This window comes from Ursus americanus, chromosome 18 (genome assembly GCF_024610735.1).
Source record: "Ursus americanus isolate L20-20 chromosome 18, mUrsAme1.1.p, whole genome shotgun sequence".
In the NCBI taxonomy this organism is placed as follows: domain Eukaryota; kingdom Metazoa; phylum Chordata; class Mammalia; order Carnivora; family Ursidae; genus Ursus; species Ursus americanus.
In genome coordinates this window covers 49849080-49865995 of record NC_142144.1, presented here as the reverse complement: position 1 = coordinate 49865995, position 16916 = coordinate 49849080, and the positions used below count along the sequence as shown (strand labels likewise).

General features: G+C 36.0%; 1 long non-coding RNA gene across 1 annotated transcript in view; it reads right to left on the bottom strand.

Annotated features, from left to right (window-relative positions):
• The window catches only part of LOC148108606 (uncharacterized), a 68400-nt gene that overhangs the window by 36200 nt on the left and 15284 nt on the right, over positions 1-16916 (bottom strand). The window lies entirely within an intron of this gene.

Genomic DNA, 16916 nt, shown 5'->3' with positions numbered 1-16916 from the left:
CTGGCATAAAAGGGGAAAAAGACTGTCATTTCATATCCATGAAGCTAATGAATACCCATAGTTGACCTGGCATCTCCCCTTTAAGCCATGCTAACATTAGCTGTCATTCAAAAGTTCATTCTACATCTTGACCTTTGTTTCTGCTCAGAAGTATTCACCCTATTACAGAAAGTGTTTTTCCTTTAATGTCATGATGGCAAAATAATGCAGTGTCCAAACAGGCAGATTTGTGACAATTATTATGTAGTTTTGTTGCTAAGGCTCGAAGAACTTAGACAATAAGACATACTGAAAGTAAAAAAGAATTGCCCGGTTGAGTGACCGGGAAAAACTGGTAATCCTACGCCCACTGCCAGCCACAAAAACCGTATATAATCATGTTTATGAATCTGATATCAAAAGAGCATTTCGATCACATTTAATTCAGCAGTTTATTATAAAATAAGTCTAAGAGTGCTCATCACAGAAGGGTTACCACATAAATGTATATTCTCAAATTGAACAATTTCTAACTTTAAATAGTATTACATTTTTTTAAATGGCTTTTTTGGTTGAAATAATCCCTCCGGTCCCACCACTGTGACCACAAACTAAGGTAATTAATATTTTTGTTGCTCTTCAGATTTTACGTTTGAAAAAAACTGTAGTTCTCTACTTCGTAAGAAGAAATAACCTAATATGCACTGTTCTAGACAAATAACAGAGGTCATATAAATTAGTATCAAAGTACCACAGAGTCCTTTCTGTGAGCAGCATATAAGGAAATCTAAATGACACCCGTCATTTTAAAGTTTTTATTTTATGTCAAGCACTGTGCTGGTCCTGTTCCACACTATGTCTAATTTAATCCTCAATTCCAACCCCCATGCAGCACCGAAGGTTATTATCCTTCAAGTTTATAAATGAGGAAATTGAGGCTTCCAGAAATTGTCCCTGTCAAACTTCCCACAGCGCAGTTGGGATTCAAACTCAGGCCTTTCTGACTCACGAGCTCTCTATCCGTGTGCTACCTATGCTGCTTCCTACTACACTATAAATATTTAGAACGTTTGCAACATTTGTGGTAAAGCAATCAGAACCATAACTAATTATTCCTCAAAATGCAGACATCTTGGCTAAACAGTATGTCCACAATCAAACCATCATATCATCAAAGCTTAATCAAATCCATGTCATGAGGTATATGTGTCTGTCATTTAAGATAACAATGGAACCCTTACGATCCTTGACTGGTTTTACCACACTGCGCTATTTACCATGCTTTGTTATAAAGTTAAACATACAAAGTTTTAAAATGTTTAAACAATGGAGACATAAAATGTGTCAAAAAAAAAGAACTTCAAAGAAAAAAAGATTAATCAATGAAGATAAGCATGCATGATGGGCACCTATTGCAAAAGATGTATTTCCCTAGCCTATCTCTGTAAAACATTACTTTACACACATATTTTTTGGAGTTTCACAGCCTTTTTTTACCTTACATTAACTATTTTAACATAATCACCTCCATTATGTTTTTGAATATCTTGTGAATTTTTGGTCTGATTAGTAAGAGAATTCTCACTTAGAAACAAACGGTTTCTCTCACTGGCATCACAGTTTCCAAAATAATTCATGTAGATATAAGTATGATATTATCTGTTCCTGTGATAAGGGGAAAGAAACTAAATGGGCATTCAGCACTTGCATTAGACACCGTGCTAGGTATTTTCACATGTTATTTCAAAATACTTCAGTATCAATAGTACTATATGCCTATGTCATAAAAGAGAGAAGAGTGGTTCAAAAAATTAAAGATGCCAAGGGGGCTAGGCAGGGGGGTGAACAGGGACTTACCACTATTGGGCATAGGGTTTCTTCTGGAGTGATGAAAATGTTCTAGAATTAAATAGTGGTGATGGTTGCACAACCTTGTGCGTATAACTAAAAACCACCGATCGTACACCCTAAAATAGTGAATTTAATGGTATGTGAATTATATCTCAATTAAAATAAGTTACACTGTCATGGTAAATGTCAACATTTGGGAATCTAGGTATATGGGAATCCATTACTATTTTCCAACTTTTCTGTAAGCTGGAAATTATTACAAAAAAAATTGGGGGGGGGGCAGCACCTGGGTGGCTCAGTGGGTTAAGCATCTGATCAGGTCATGATCTCAGGGTGGTGAAATCGAGCCCATGTTCAGTGGGGAGTCTGCTGAAGATTCTCTCTCTCCCTCTGCCCCTCCCCCTGCTCTAAAATAAATAAATCTTAAGAAACATTTTTTTAATGCACAATAACGTGAATATACTTAACACTACTGACATCTACACTTAAAATGGTCAAGAGGGTAACTTTTATGTGTTTTTTACCACAAGTATAAAGAAATAGACAGGTAAAAGAATTCACACAAGATTCTGCTTTGGTTAGTAGAGTTATCAGTATTCAAATGCAAGCCTCTTCAACTCCAAAACTAACATTGTTACAACACCAAAAAAAAGCTGTTTTACTATTGTTTGTCCAATGATTGTATTGAGATGTTACTTATGGCCACTCTAAAGCTGTAATAGTAATACACATGTAAGCTGCTTTTTTATAAATGAAAACTCTACTACCAACTAAATAGGTTTTGTTAAATATGTCTGAACTTTTCTTTTTAAGATTTTATTTATTTATTTGACAGAGAGGGAAAGAGAGAGCACAAGCAGGGGGAGTGGCAGGCAGAGAGAGGGGGAGAAGCAGGCTCCCCAGTGAGCAGGGAACCTAAGCAGGACTCCATTCCAGGACCCTGTGATCATGACTGAGCCCAAGGCAGACACTTAACCAACTGAGCCATCCAGGTGCCCCTATGTCTGACCTTCTTAAAGGTTGACACATGATGATGAATGTGTGTGGAAGTAAAAGAGTTAAGACTAGATACTATGTTGTCAACCAAACAAGGATTGCCAATTGAATATTTTTCAAAAATGGGACCTTATGCTAGAATTTCTTTTTTCAGTTGAAATCTCAGAACTGATTGGAAAGCAATGAGTAAGTAAAACTATTTTTGTTTTTATTAAATTGTTTTTATTTATACTGAAGGGTTTTTTTGTTTCGTTTTGTTTTTGTTTTTTAAAAGTCCTGGGGCACCTGGGTGGCTCAGTCAGTTAAGCACCAGACTCTCGATTTTGGCTCAGCTCATGGTCTCAGGGTTGTGGGATCAAGCCCCATGTCAGGTTCCATGCTCATCAGGGTGTCTGCTTGAGATTCTCTCTCTTCTTCTGCCCCTCCCACCCCTCACACTCTAGCTCTCTCTTGCTCTCTAAAATAAATAAATCTTTAAAAAAGAAAAAGAAAAATCCTTTAATAGTTTAGAAATTTCTCACAAATTAATTTTTTATTATAAAAACATTAGAGATGTGAGTTTAACTTATAATGTGCTAATTTGCCAAATATTGATAAACCATATCATGGGCATTTGCATAAATGGGTATATCTGCGTTTGACCTGGAGGCCCATGACTAAACATTCTTAATACACCAAGTATACAATGTATCCATATACCCTTACAAATCACATTTACTCAAGAACATTAAGAACTGGAATTTGAGGTTCCACTTGTTTAGTTACAATAAACTACATACTTCAAAAAAAAAAAAAAAAACAGAAACAGGCAAAAGCAAATATATATTTATTTATACACACACACACACACACACACACACACATATATAAATAAAGGTAATAGATCAACCACTCATAAAGCTAGCATGAAGGGCAAAAGACAAAAGGAGTAAAATCAACTATAACTACAATAATTAAGAGATACACAAAGTAAAAGGATGTAAAATATGACAAAAACAAAATGTGAAGGTGTTTAAAAATGTCATGCTTTTAGAATGTGGTCAAATTTAAGTGACTATTAATTTAAAATAACTGCCCTATAAATACTGTTTATTACGCATGAACCTCATAGTAACCATAAGTCAAAAATCTGTAACAGATACACAAAAAATGAAGAAAACTAATATAACACTAAAGGAAGTCATCAAACCACAAAAGAAGAGAGCAAGAGAAGAAAAAGAGAAGTACTACATCAGAAAACAATAAACAAAATGCCAATAAATATATACTTATCAACAATTACTTTAAACATAAATGGATTAAATTCCCCAGTCAAAAAGACATAGGGTAGCTAAGTGCTTAAAAAAAACAAAAACAGAAACAGGACCCAACCACATGCAGCCTAAGAGACTCACTTCAGATCTAAATACTCATACAAACTGAAAATGAAGGAACAGAAAAAGATATTCCATGCAAATGGAAACAAAAAGAAACGGGGGTAGTAATACTTAAATTGGACAAAATAGACTTTAAAACAAAGACGTTAACAAAAGACAAAGAAAGGCATTACTAATGATAAGGAGTTCAATCCAACAAAAAGATATAACACTGATAATTATTATGCACCCAACATAGGAGCACCTAAATATATAAAACAAATATATACAGGAATAAAGGAAGAAATTGACAGCAATACAATAGTATAAGACTTTAATACTACACTATATCAATGAATAGGATCATTTATACAGAAAAGCAACATAAGGGAACACTGGCCTTATACATTAGACTAGATGGACTTAATAGATACTTACAGAATAGTCTATCCAAAACAGCAGAACTCATATTCTTTTCAAGTGCACATAGAACATTCTCCAGAATAGATCATGTTAGGCCACAAAACAAGTTTCAATAAATTTAAGCAGACTGAAATCATATCAAGCATTTTTTCTGACCACAGTGGTATAAAACCAGAAATCAATTACGAGAAGAAAATAAAAAAACAAAAACAAAAACCATAAACACATGGAGGCCACATAACATGCTACTAAATAACTAATGGGTCAACAAAGAAATCAAAGGCTAAATAAAAAAACTCCTTAAGACAAAAAAAAAAAGGGGGAAACACAACATTCTAAAATCTATGGGACACAGCAAAGGCAGTTCTAAGAGGAAAGTTCATAGCAATACAGGCCTATCTCAAGAAATAAGAAAAATCTCAAATAAAAAATCTAACTTTACAACTAAAGGAGCTAGAACAAGAACAGATGAAGTACAAAGTTGGTAAAAGGAAGGAAATAATAAAGATCACAGTGAAAATAAATGAAATAGAGACCAAAAACAAAAACCCAAGCACATTAAAAAAGACCAATTGAACTAAGAACTGGTTCTTTGAAAAGATAAACAAATTGATGAACTTTTAACCAGATTTGTCTAAAAAAAAAAGAGAGAGAAAGGGTTAAAATAAGTAAAATCAGAAATGAAAGACATGTCACAACTGAAATACCATAGAAATACAATGGATCATTAGAGACTACTAAAAACAATTACATGCCAAAAAATTGGACAACCTAGAAGAAACGGGGATAAATTCCTAAAAACACAAAACCTACTGAATCGTTAAGAAATAAAAATCTGAATAGAGTGCTTACAAGTAATGAGATTGAATCAGTAAGCGAAAACCTCCTAACAGACAAAAGTCCAGGGCCAGATAGCTTCACTTGTGAATTCTACCAAACATTCAAAGATGTAATATCTAACATTCTCTAAATATTCGAAAAAGTTGAAGAGAAGGCAACACTGCCAAACTCATTTTATGAGGCCAGCATTACCATGATACCAAAACCAGACAAGGACAGCATAAGTAAAGAAAATTACATGCCAATATCCCTATTGCACATAAATGCAAAAATCCACAGTAAGATATTAGCAAATCAAACTCAACAATACATTAAAAGGATCACATACCATGATCAAGTGGGATTTACTCCAGAGATAGAAGATGGTTCAACATCCGCAAATCAATGTGATATACCACATTGATACAACAAAGGACAAAAATAATAGGATCTTCTCAAAAGATGCAAAAAAACAAAAAACAAAAAACCAAACATCTGAGAAAAGTCAACACTCATTTAAAGGTAAAAACTCTCAACAAAGTAGGTATGGAGGAACATACCTCAACATAATAAAAGTCATGCATGACAAACCCACAGCTAACATCAAACTCAAGAGTGAAGAGCTAAAAACTTTTCCTCTAAGATCAGAAAAAAGGCAAGGGTACCCAAGTCACCACTCTTATTCAACACAGTACTGGCAGTCCTAGCTACAGAAATTAGGCAAGAAAAAGAAATACAAGGCATCCAAATTGGAAAGGAAGAAGTAAAACCGTCACTATTTGCAGATGTCATGATACTATTTATAGAACACCCTAAGGACTCTGCCAAAAAACTGTTAGAACTAATAAATGAATTCCGTAAAGTCCAAGTAAAATTAATATCCAGAAATCTGTTACATTTCTATAGACTAATAACAAGCTATCAGAAAAAAAATTTTTTTTAAGATTTTTTTTTTTTAAAGATTATTTATTTATTTATTTGACAGAGATAGAGACAGCCAGCGAGAGAGGGAACACAAGCAGGGGAAGTGGGAGAGGAAGAAGCAGGCTCATAGCAGAGGGGCCTGATGTGGGGCTCGATCCCATAACGCTGGGATCACGCCCTGAGCCGAAGGCAGACGCTTAACCGCTGTGCCACCCAGGCGCCCCAAGATTTTTTTTTTTTTTTGACAGAGAGAGAGCACAAGCAGGGGATGGAGAGGGAGAAGCAGGCTTCCCAATGAGCAGGGAGCCCGAGGCAGGGCTCAATCCCAGGACCCTGGGATCATGACCTGAGCCAAAGGCAGACACTTAACTGACTGAGCCACCCAGGCACCCCAGAAAGAGAAATTAAGAAAATCTCATTCAAAAAGAGAAGGAAGGAAAAGAAAAAAGAAAATCCCATTGACAACTACATTAGAAAGAATAAAATAACTAGAAATAAATCTAACCAAGGAGGTAAAAGACCTATACTCTGAAAACTGTAAGACTCTGATGAAATTGAAGAAGACACAAATAAATGGAAAGATATACCATGATCATGGAACAAAAGAATATTGTTAAAATGTCCAGATCACCCGATCCACAGATTCAATGCAATTCCTATGAAATACCAATGGCATTTTTCATAGAACCAGAATAAATCTTCAAATTCGTATGAAACCATGAAAGATTTCAAATAGCCAAAGCAATCTTGAGAAAGAAGAACAAAGTTGGATATATCATGCTCTCTGACTTCAAACTATACTACAAACCTACAGTCATCTAAACAGTATGGTGCTGGCACAAGAACAGACACACAAATCAAAACAACAGAACCGTGAGTCCAGAAATAAACCCACACATATATGGTCAATCTACAACAAAGAAGAAAAGAATATACAATGGGGAAAAGAGGTTCTTTAATAAGTGGTGCTAGGAAAATGGGACAGCTACATACAAAAGAATGAAACTGTATCTCTACCCTACACCATATGCAAAAAATAAACTCAAAATGGATTAAAGACTTAAATGTCAGATCTGAAACTATAAAACTCCTAGAAGAAATCATAGGCTGAGGGTGCCTGGGTGGCTCAGTCAGCTAAGTGTCTGTCTTTGGCTCCAGTCATGATCCTGGGGTCCTGGGACAGAGTCCCACATCGGCCTCCCTGCTGAGGAGCTGTTTCTCCTCCTCCCTCTGCCATTCCCCCTTTTGTGCTCTCTGGCTCTCTCTCTCTGTGTCAAATAAATAAATGAAATCTTAAAAAAAAAAAAAAAAAAGAACCTCTCTGACATAGGTCTTAGCTATATTTTTTTCGACCTGACTCCACAAGCAAGGGCAACATAAGTAAAAATAAACAAATGGGATTACATCAAACCAAAACCTTCTGCACAGTGAAGGAAACCATCAACAAAACGAAAGGCAACCTACCGAATGGTAGAATATATTTGCAAACCATGTATCTGACAAGGGGCTAATATGCAAAATATATACAGAACTCCTCCAACTCAATATCCAAAAAGCAAATAATCTGGTTAAAAATGGGAAGAAATTTGAAACATTTTTCCAAATAGGACACACAGATAGCCAACGGACACACGAAAAGATGCTCAACATCACTACTCTTCAGGGAAGTGCAAATCAAAACCACAATTGGATATCATTTCATACCTGTCAGAATGGCTATAATAAAACAAAAACAAGAAATAAAGAATGTTGGTGAGGATGTGGAGAAATGGGAACCCCCATGCACTGTCAGTGGAAATGCAAACTGGTGCAGCCACAGTGGAAAACTGTATACAGGTTCCTTAAATAATTAAAAATAGGACTATCATAGGATCCAACAATTCCACTTCCAAGTATTTATCCAATGAAAAATAAACACTAACTTGAAAAGATATCTGCACCTTTATGTTTATTGCAGCATTAGTTACGATAGCTAAGATAAAGGAGCACCCTGAGTGTCTATCAATAGATAGATTAAAAAAAATGTGGAAAGATGCGATATATACACACAATGAAATATTAGTCAGCCATAAAAAAGAATTAAATCTTGCCATTTGCAACAATACAGATGGACCTGAGGGTATTATGCTTAAATGAAATAAAATAAGCCAGAGAAAGACAAATACCATATGATTTTACTCACATGTGGAATCTAAAAAACAAATGAATAAATGAAACAAAACCAGACTCAAAGATACAGAGAACAGACTGATGGTTGCCATAGGAGATGGGGGTTGGGGAATAGGCAATATGGGTGAAGGGGATCTAGAGATAAAAACTTTCAGTTATAAAATAAATCAGTCACGGGAATATAGACAATAATACTATATTAATTTTGTATGGTGCAGATAGTAAATGGACTTATTATGGTGATCATTTCATAATGTAAATAAGCACTGAATCACTAGCTATGTACCTGATCTAATGTAATATTGTATTGTCAAGTATACTTCAATTAAAGGTTTTATTCCTTGGGGAAAAGAAAAAAAAGAAGGTGGGAATTTGGGGAAGAAAAGAGTCATTTTGACCAATATTTTTCAGTTTTTCTATCAATAACTATCCAGTGGTACCCAGCAGAGGCATTATTAACATTTGGGGCAGAACAACTCATCATTGTGTATAAATTATTCTGCCATCAGAACTGAGGTATCCTTGGCCCACTAAATAGCAGGAGGCATCCCAATCTGATTATTTGTGAAGAACAAAAACGACTCCTGAGATTTCCAAACACCCTGTGGAGGTGGCAGAAACCCCAGGTTCAGAACCCAGACAAGCCTTAACATCTTCCACTCTTTAGTATTTCACAGTCAACTGATGAGTGGGAAGGTGTTCCCATCAGTCCGGCTGCAGACCAACCTTCTCTCCTACTGCCAGGACCTTTTTAAATTACCCTTTCTCTTATGTGGCCTATCAACTGCAAATTCAGATTTCTGTCATCAGTTATTAAAGCCAAATACACCAGCATTAATTTGATTGACACCACAAAAACTGTAAGAGGAATGAACATTTAAAAAGTAGAAAGATACTTTCATTATTAACACATGGCTTTTACAGCCAGTCTTCAAAAGTTAGATGGCTTAGGCCATCTAATTTTTTAATGTAACAGGTCATGATACACTGATTAGAAAGAAACCATTGGGAATTCAGTTTTCAAAATAGAGAAATTATACCAAGAATCGAAGCCTCACATTTCAGAACACAAAACATTCAAGTTTAATGCCTTTGCATACTTAAGTTACCATATGAAAGAAACAACAGCATTTATAAAAACTGATTTAGTATAAAAATAAAGTAGGCTTGAAACAATACTGAGATTTTTAACTATAATGAAAGAATGAAAGGGAGGAAACATTAAAGCAAGGAATATTTTCACTTAATAAAAGAAAATCTAGCATTTTCGGTGTTAAATTTTAAACACTTATCAATAACAGAAGTGCACGATCCTTTTACTATTTCGTTAAGCAAAGCCAAAAAGACTTGCTTATTAGTAAGAAAAGTCATTTCTCTCTTTAAAAAATATTTGCCAGGGGCACCTGGGTGGCACAGCGGTTAAAGCGTCTGCCTTCGGCTCAGGGCGTGATCCTGGCGTTATGGGATCGAGCCCCACATCAGGCTCCTCCGCTATAAGCCTGCTTCTTCCTCTCCCACTCCCCCTGCTTGTGTTCCCTCTCTCGCTGGCTGTCTCTATATCTGTCAAATAAATAAATAAATCTTTAAAAAAAAATATTTGCCAAAAATTCTTTGGCATATTCTTTCCCAAGTTCTGACTGGAATCCTGTAAGTCTGCAGAACTAGATCACCGTGGAGCACAACACAACGCTAAATACCACAATCTATCACCAGCATTAACTGCTCCCAGTCCTAAGACTTTAATTGCGACAAGGCTGCAGCTCAGAGACTGAAGACGTAAAGCCCTCTTTCAGCAGGCATGGACAAGGACCACATACTTTCCTACATGCTCGTGCACAGAAGAGGCTGTTTGCTGCTCCAGTCGCAAGCATGTCCGAGACAGGATTTTTAAGCTAGTCTGCAAATATTCTACTCAATTCATTTTCATAAAATTTGCCCCATGCTATTTTAGAACAATCCATGAAGAATTAAATGACCACAGCACCAGAAAAGCTACAATCTTTTGACAAACTTTGGGTAAAAAGAAATCCTGTAAAATTTGGTTACCACAACACTAGACCATCAATTTCCAATTCATAGATGAAATAGCTCAGTCAAAACTGTCAGTTTCAGTGTGTAACTGCTGGTAAACACATGTGCCTTGAAGAACCCCTGAAATTTTTCCCCCCAAAGTACACTATTTCTGCAAAATACAAAGTGGAGGATATATTTAAAACGGTAATATCTGTTTACAATGTCAAGCTGCTACATGGTGGAAAATTCGATTTCTACAGCAGGTCCTGAAGATAAAACTAAATGTTAAATCGTATGCTGCGGTAGGTCTACTTTCCAATTACTAGAAGTAAGCATACAAGAGATATAATTAGTTATGACACTAGGACAGGCATACATGTTTCAACACACACGCAGCTCAGAACTAAGTTTTTGGCATTATATGACAGAGGACTTAAACCAAAGACTCAGAGAAAGGTTATGCAGTGTGTGCGTGTGTGTGTGTGTGGTTTTATTTTATTTTAATTTTAAACTTCCCACATCAAATTGTTTCTTTTAAGTTATAGCATATTTTGATTTGTTTAAACATCTCTTTAAAGATATTTCAAGGGGGAAAAAAAAACCACCCTGAGGCTTTCATTGCGCCTACATTATAAATTGAGGAAGTAGACTTTATAAAGTTCATTTGGTAAAAAAAGAATCGCCTTCCCAAATAAAAGGCTGCATGTTGATCAACATTTAGAAAATTTGGTAGTTCTAATCATGAATATCTCAAGCAGGGATAAAACACTAAATTCTAAAAACAGAATATACAAGGCAATATAATTTACCTTTAACAATTAAGAGTTTATCTGAGATATACCACCAAGATATGCCAAAACTATAATCTTTGCACAAAGCTTTAAAAATCAAAACATTGTTAAGAGGTTCTCATCACAGGAGAAATTTTTTTCTTCTCTTTTTATTGTAACTATACAAGATGCTGAATATTAACTAACCCTACGATGGTAGTCAAATCACAATATATGTAAATCAAACCATCATACTGTACACCTTAAACTTATACAGTGATGTATATCAATTATTTCTCAATCATACTGGAAAAAATTAAAACATGAAACTATTAAACAAATCCAACATCTACTTAGGATCATTTTTTCCTTGATAAACACAGAAAAATGAAAAGATCAAAATAATATACCTGATAACCTACAGAGCAATATGTGTGGGAGACATATAAATAGTTAATTACAATAAAGTGTGATTAAGCTCAGATGAGGGGCACATTCAGGAAAATGAAGAGACAGATTACATATATGCATAAAAAACTGAAATTCCATAAGCTCCTACCATGTTTAATCTCAAAGGACTGTAACAAGAAATATTCTAGGGGCGCCTGGGTGGCACAGTCATTAAGCATCTGTCTTCGGCTCAGGGCGCTATCCCGGCATTATGGGATCGAGCCCCACATCAGGCTCCTCCGCTAGGAGCCTGCTTCTTCCTCTCCCACTCCCCCTGCTTGTGTTCCCTCTCTCGCTGGCTGTCTCTATCTCTGTCAAATAAATAAATAAAATCTTTTAAAAAAATATTCTAAAGTATCATTTTCTAAGGAAAGACCTCAGTTTACGAATGGATTCAAAGACTTTATTAAAATAAAACCTGGGGCGCCTGGATGCCTCAGTTGGTTAAGCGTCCAACTCTTGATTTTGGCTCAGATCATGATCTCAGGGTCATGAGACAGATCCAGCATAAGGCTCTGCACTCAGCGGGGAGTCCGCTTGAGATTCCCCCTCTGTCCCTGCCCAAGCTTGCATGTGTGCTCTCTCCCTCAAATAAATAAATCTTTTAAAAAACAAAATAAAACCTATGATGCAGTAACTTGTAAAAACACAACAAAATTCAGTCTCTGCAGTGCCTTTTTTCCTTAGTATGTTATCAAATATAAACTTCTTTTCCTAAGAAAATTAACCTCGAAACACAGGTTTTAAATAGAAAGGTCCAAAAGATCGGGGGGAAGAGAGGACATCAAAAAATGGAGGTAGACTTCAAGTTGGAAAGCTTCCATCTTCCAAGTCATATACTGTCCTCAATCTGCATGTGAAATACCATCAGTGAAGTCAGGTAGAGTGAAGAGGAGGTTTGTGAATGGGTGTTGGAAAACATAAAGCTTGTAATTAAATGCATTCTCAAGTGTAATAATCCACCTTGGGACAAGATAAAAACATTCAGAACCCATCCAAGGTAAAGCAGCTAGACCTTATACTCCCACAGGGTTTACAATAGGTGACAATGAATTATGACAAATCCCATCTCATGGGCCAAATGGTCCATGAAGACAGTACACGTGGTCCCTACAAAGACAGTATAAATGACACACTTAGGCTTTGAGTGCACAGCCTTCTACCATATAACAGAGCCTGCTCCAGAGCCTCTCTACCCTCACAGCACTCTATAAGAAGCCTAACATACTAGTTATGTACAAGACTTTTGGTTTGTTTAAAAGGACCCAGCAGATTACAGTTAACACAGGAAAAGTTGACCTTAAGGTTAATTCCAATACAAAAGTCAGTGTTAAATTTCCTTCAAATCAGAAAGTTCCACAGTCTCAGAGAACCCTGAAGGAATGAAGAAAAACATCAAGAATTAATTTTTCTGGAGTTAAATTTATTCCATTCCTTTTTATTTCTTGAACTATCATTCTTGTAAAAATATCTATAAACTTTCAAGATAGGATACAACTTCACAAGATAGACTGAACTTTCAAAATCGCTTGTATTATCTCTAACGACAAAATCTACAGATCCCATGCAAAATTAGCATTTTATGATGAGGAGGGTAGAAGAAGAATTGAAAAGAAATCCAACACAGATTTTTCCAAGAAGGCATTAACTAATACTTTTCTTAATTGATAACCAGAAGTGATCATAAAGATACTGGTGTTACCTTAAAACACAACTCATAGGAATTCAAACCCAGATCTTCAAGAATGATAAAATGAAAGAAAATCCTATTCCCCTTGAGCAGCTACTTTCCCCTTTGACACCTGTCATACAGATACGGATAAGACTGCCTTAAAAAGTTTATGTGTGGGGCGCCTAGGTGGCGCAGTCGTTAAGCGTCTGCCTTCAGCTCAGGGCGTGATCCCAGCTTTATGGGATCGAGCCCCACATCAGGCTCCTCTGCTGTGAGCCTGCTTCTTCTTCTCCCACTCCGCCTGCTTGTGTTCCCTCTCTCGCTGGCTGTCTCTCTGTCAAATAAATAAAATCTTTAAAAAAAAAAAAAATTAAAATTAAAAAATAAAAAATAAAAATAAATAAATAAATAAAAAGTTTATGTGCACCAATTTGGACTTCACCAGCTTTCTTTCTAATGTCCCTAGTATTTATTTATGCCTGACACACACAGATTTGCTGCACTAAGTATACAAGCTGTGTGACGATCACTCCAATTTGTAGCCAAAGAACTCTATATAAATCTGTTTAATATTATGGAACATTCATGCAGTCTCACATCTTAGTCAAAATTTTTCTTGTTATCCCTTGCCTTCAGAGGCCTTCTCAGGCCACAACTTAGAATAATTTTACTGAAGTTCCACAAGATTTACCCTGAAGTAGAATTTATTAGGTACTTGCCATACGAAGCAGAATTACTTAAAAGTACAAAATATTAACAAAATTCGGTAGGTGGAAAGATGTTTACAAGCATGCATGTACGTATGCATAAAATCTCACACCAACTGTTATACAGCCAAATGAGTTCCTGTGGATTTAAAGAAGTCCACTACTGGTAGGGGGAAAAAAATCAATATGTTTCTATTGTCACCTCAGGACACTGCACTTTTCCAATAACACTACTACTGTTCAAAACAGTTCTGGAATTCTTCATTTGTAACTACTTCCAGAGCCAATTTATAAGCTATATAAGACAAATCAATTGTAGTCACTTTTTTTCTTAACCAAAATGGAATCATCTGGATTTATCCACCATCAAGTTCATCAGGCTTAACTTTTGTGCGGATGATTCAGAAAATCAAAACTTATTTCATAAAAAATTTGCCAGCACTAAAGAGATTTAGAATTAAGACACAGCCTGTCCAAAGCCAATGTTAAGCCACTGTCAAATGGACATCTCTAAAAACATTTTAAGCTATGGCACCATAAAAGTATGATACACTAAGGTGATTATTTTATAAATAATAATATTTACTTGTACCCATTTATTTATGGTTTTTAAGTTTCCTTAGTTTACTAGTATATTAATTTTGTCAATGCTTCACTCAAGTTTATGAATCCTTTCAAATATTTTATTAACAAGGGCTTCAAATGTTATAAAACTTCATTTAACTTAAGAAGGTATTAAAAATGAATACCTAACTAGACTTCCTTCAAAAGTCTGGGTATATCGTTTATTTCCCTGTGTCTTCAAAACTGCATATAATTACAAAATGGAAATGTAAAGCTCAGTCACGGGGGTAAATTGCATGGTGTGTAAATTTTATCTCAATAAAGATATTTAAAAAAAACTGAAGTCGCAGAAAACCAAAGTATCCAAGTTCGGCTTCATTAAAAAGCCTAAATTATTTGAGATGAGGGGGAAAAACTAGCTCACATACCTCCACATAAAAGTTAGTGTAGATACAAAGGGCCCTAGCATAAGCACACTTTAACTCAAGAGAGTTAAAAACTCCATTAGAGGTCGGAATATCAGGGCATATATATTCATACACACATATATGCTGAATTTCATATATAATGTCTCACTCTCAACCCAACCTTAGACCTGAGTGATTTTCTGAATAAAGATTTTACACACACTCACCAGTGGTAACACCACCCTATTAGCATTCAAAAGCACAAAATCTATGAAACAGCCTGACTACAGAGTTACAATTTGCTTTAAATGAAGTTAACCATGCTTGTCCAGATCAGGCTCAAGTCAAAGTCTGTATTTTTTTTATTACACAATATATCCCTTACATAGCTACTAAATTAAGACATCATGCACACTATAAAACACACACACAAAAGAAGAATGAGATAAATCAAATTTCTAATATATTTTTGCAGAATTGTTGGCAGTGTTTACATCTACCATAGAAACTACCATTCCAATAAGCAGTTCAGAAAACTGCAACAGCAGGTACCATAAATAACCCTCCACAGAGTAACTAAGACCTGATAAAAACTGATAAAGAATGTGTTTGAGTGAATGAACGTATAAAAAATATCTGTTGAATGTTTCCCACCACAGGCACTGCTACAGGGAGGGGAAATTCAGAAATTAACAAGACAAGCAAAGGTCCCTGTTCTTATGGAGCTTGGTATCCCAGCGGGGAGGGGAGAGAAAATAATAAACCACATATAAACAAATATATATTTTTTCAAATGGTGACAAATGCTATCAACAAACAAAGCAGGGTAAAAGGTCAGAGAAACATACAATGTGGAGACCCAGCAGGGGGAAGAAAATTGTCAGGCAGTTCTCTTTGAAGGAGTGACACTTGAGAGATCTAAATGAAATGAGGAAGGAAGCCATGCAAAAATGTGGGAGAAGAGCATTCCAGGCAGACGGAAAGACATGTGCAAAGGCCTGAGGTAGGTATAAATTTGGCATGTTCAGTAAAAAGCTAGGTCAGGTTGTTGGGAGCAGAGCGAACAGTGATAGGAAATAGTGCTGGAACCTTAGGTAGGGATCTCTCTCATCTTACATATGCTTTTCAGTCACAATAGAGTTTGGGTTACACTGCAGGTGTGATAAGAAGTCACTGGAAGGTTTTGAGACAGGGAATAATTTCTGTGAAGAGTGGCTTGAGTATAGTGAGCAGGAGGCCAGAGTGGAAGCACCTGACCAGTTAGAAGACATTGGAGCCTTCAGTAAAGGATGATGGTGCTATGCATGAAAAAATGTTCAAAATCATTAGCCATCAAGGAAATTCAAATCAAAACCACACTGAGATACCACCTTACGCCAGTTAGAATGGCAAAAATAGACAAGGCAAGAAACAACAATTGCTGGAGAGGATGTGGAGAAAGGGGATCCCTCCTACATTGTTGGTGGGAATGCAAGTTGGTACAGCCACTCTGGAAAACAGTGTGGAGGTCCCTTAAAAAGTTAAAAATTGAGCTACCCTATGATCCAGCCATTGCACTACTGGGTGTTTACCCCAAAGATACAGACATAGTGAAGAGAAGGGCCATATGCACCCCAATGTTCATAGCAGCAATGTCCACAATAGCTAAATCGTGGAAGGAGCCGAGATGCCCTTCAACAGATGACTGGATTAAGAAGTTGTGGTCCATATATACAATGGAATATTACTCAGCTATCAGAAAGAACGAGTTCTCAACATTTGCTACAACATGGACGGCACTGGAGGAGATAATGCTAAGTGAAATAAGTCAAGCAGAG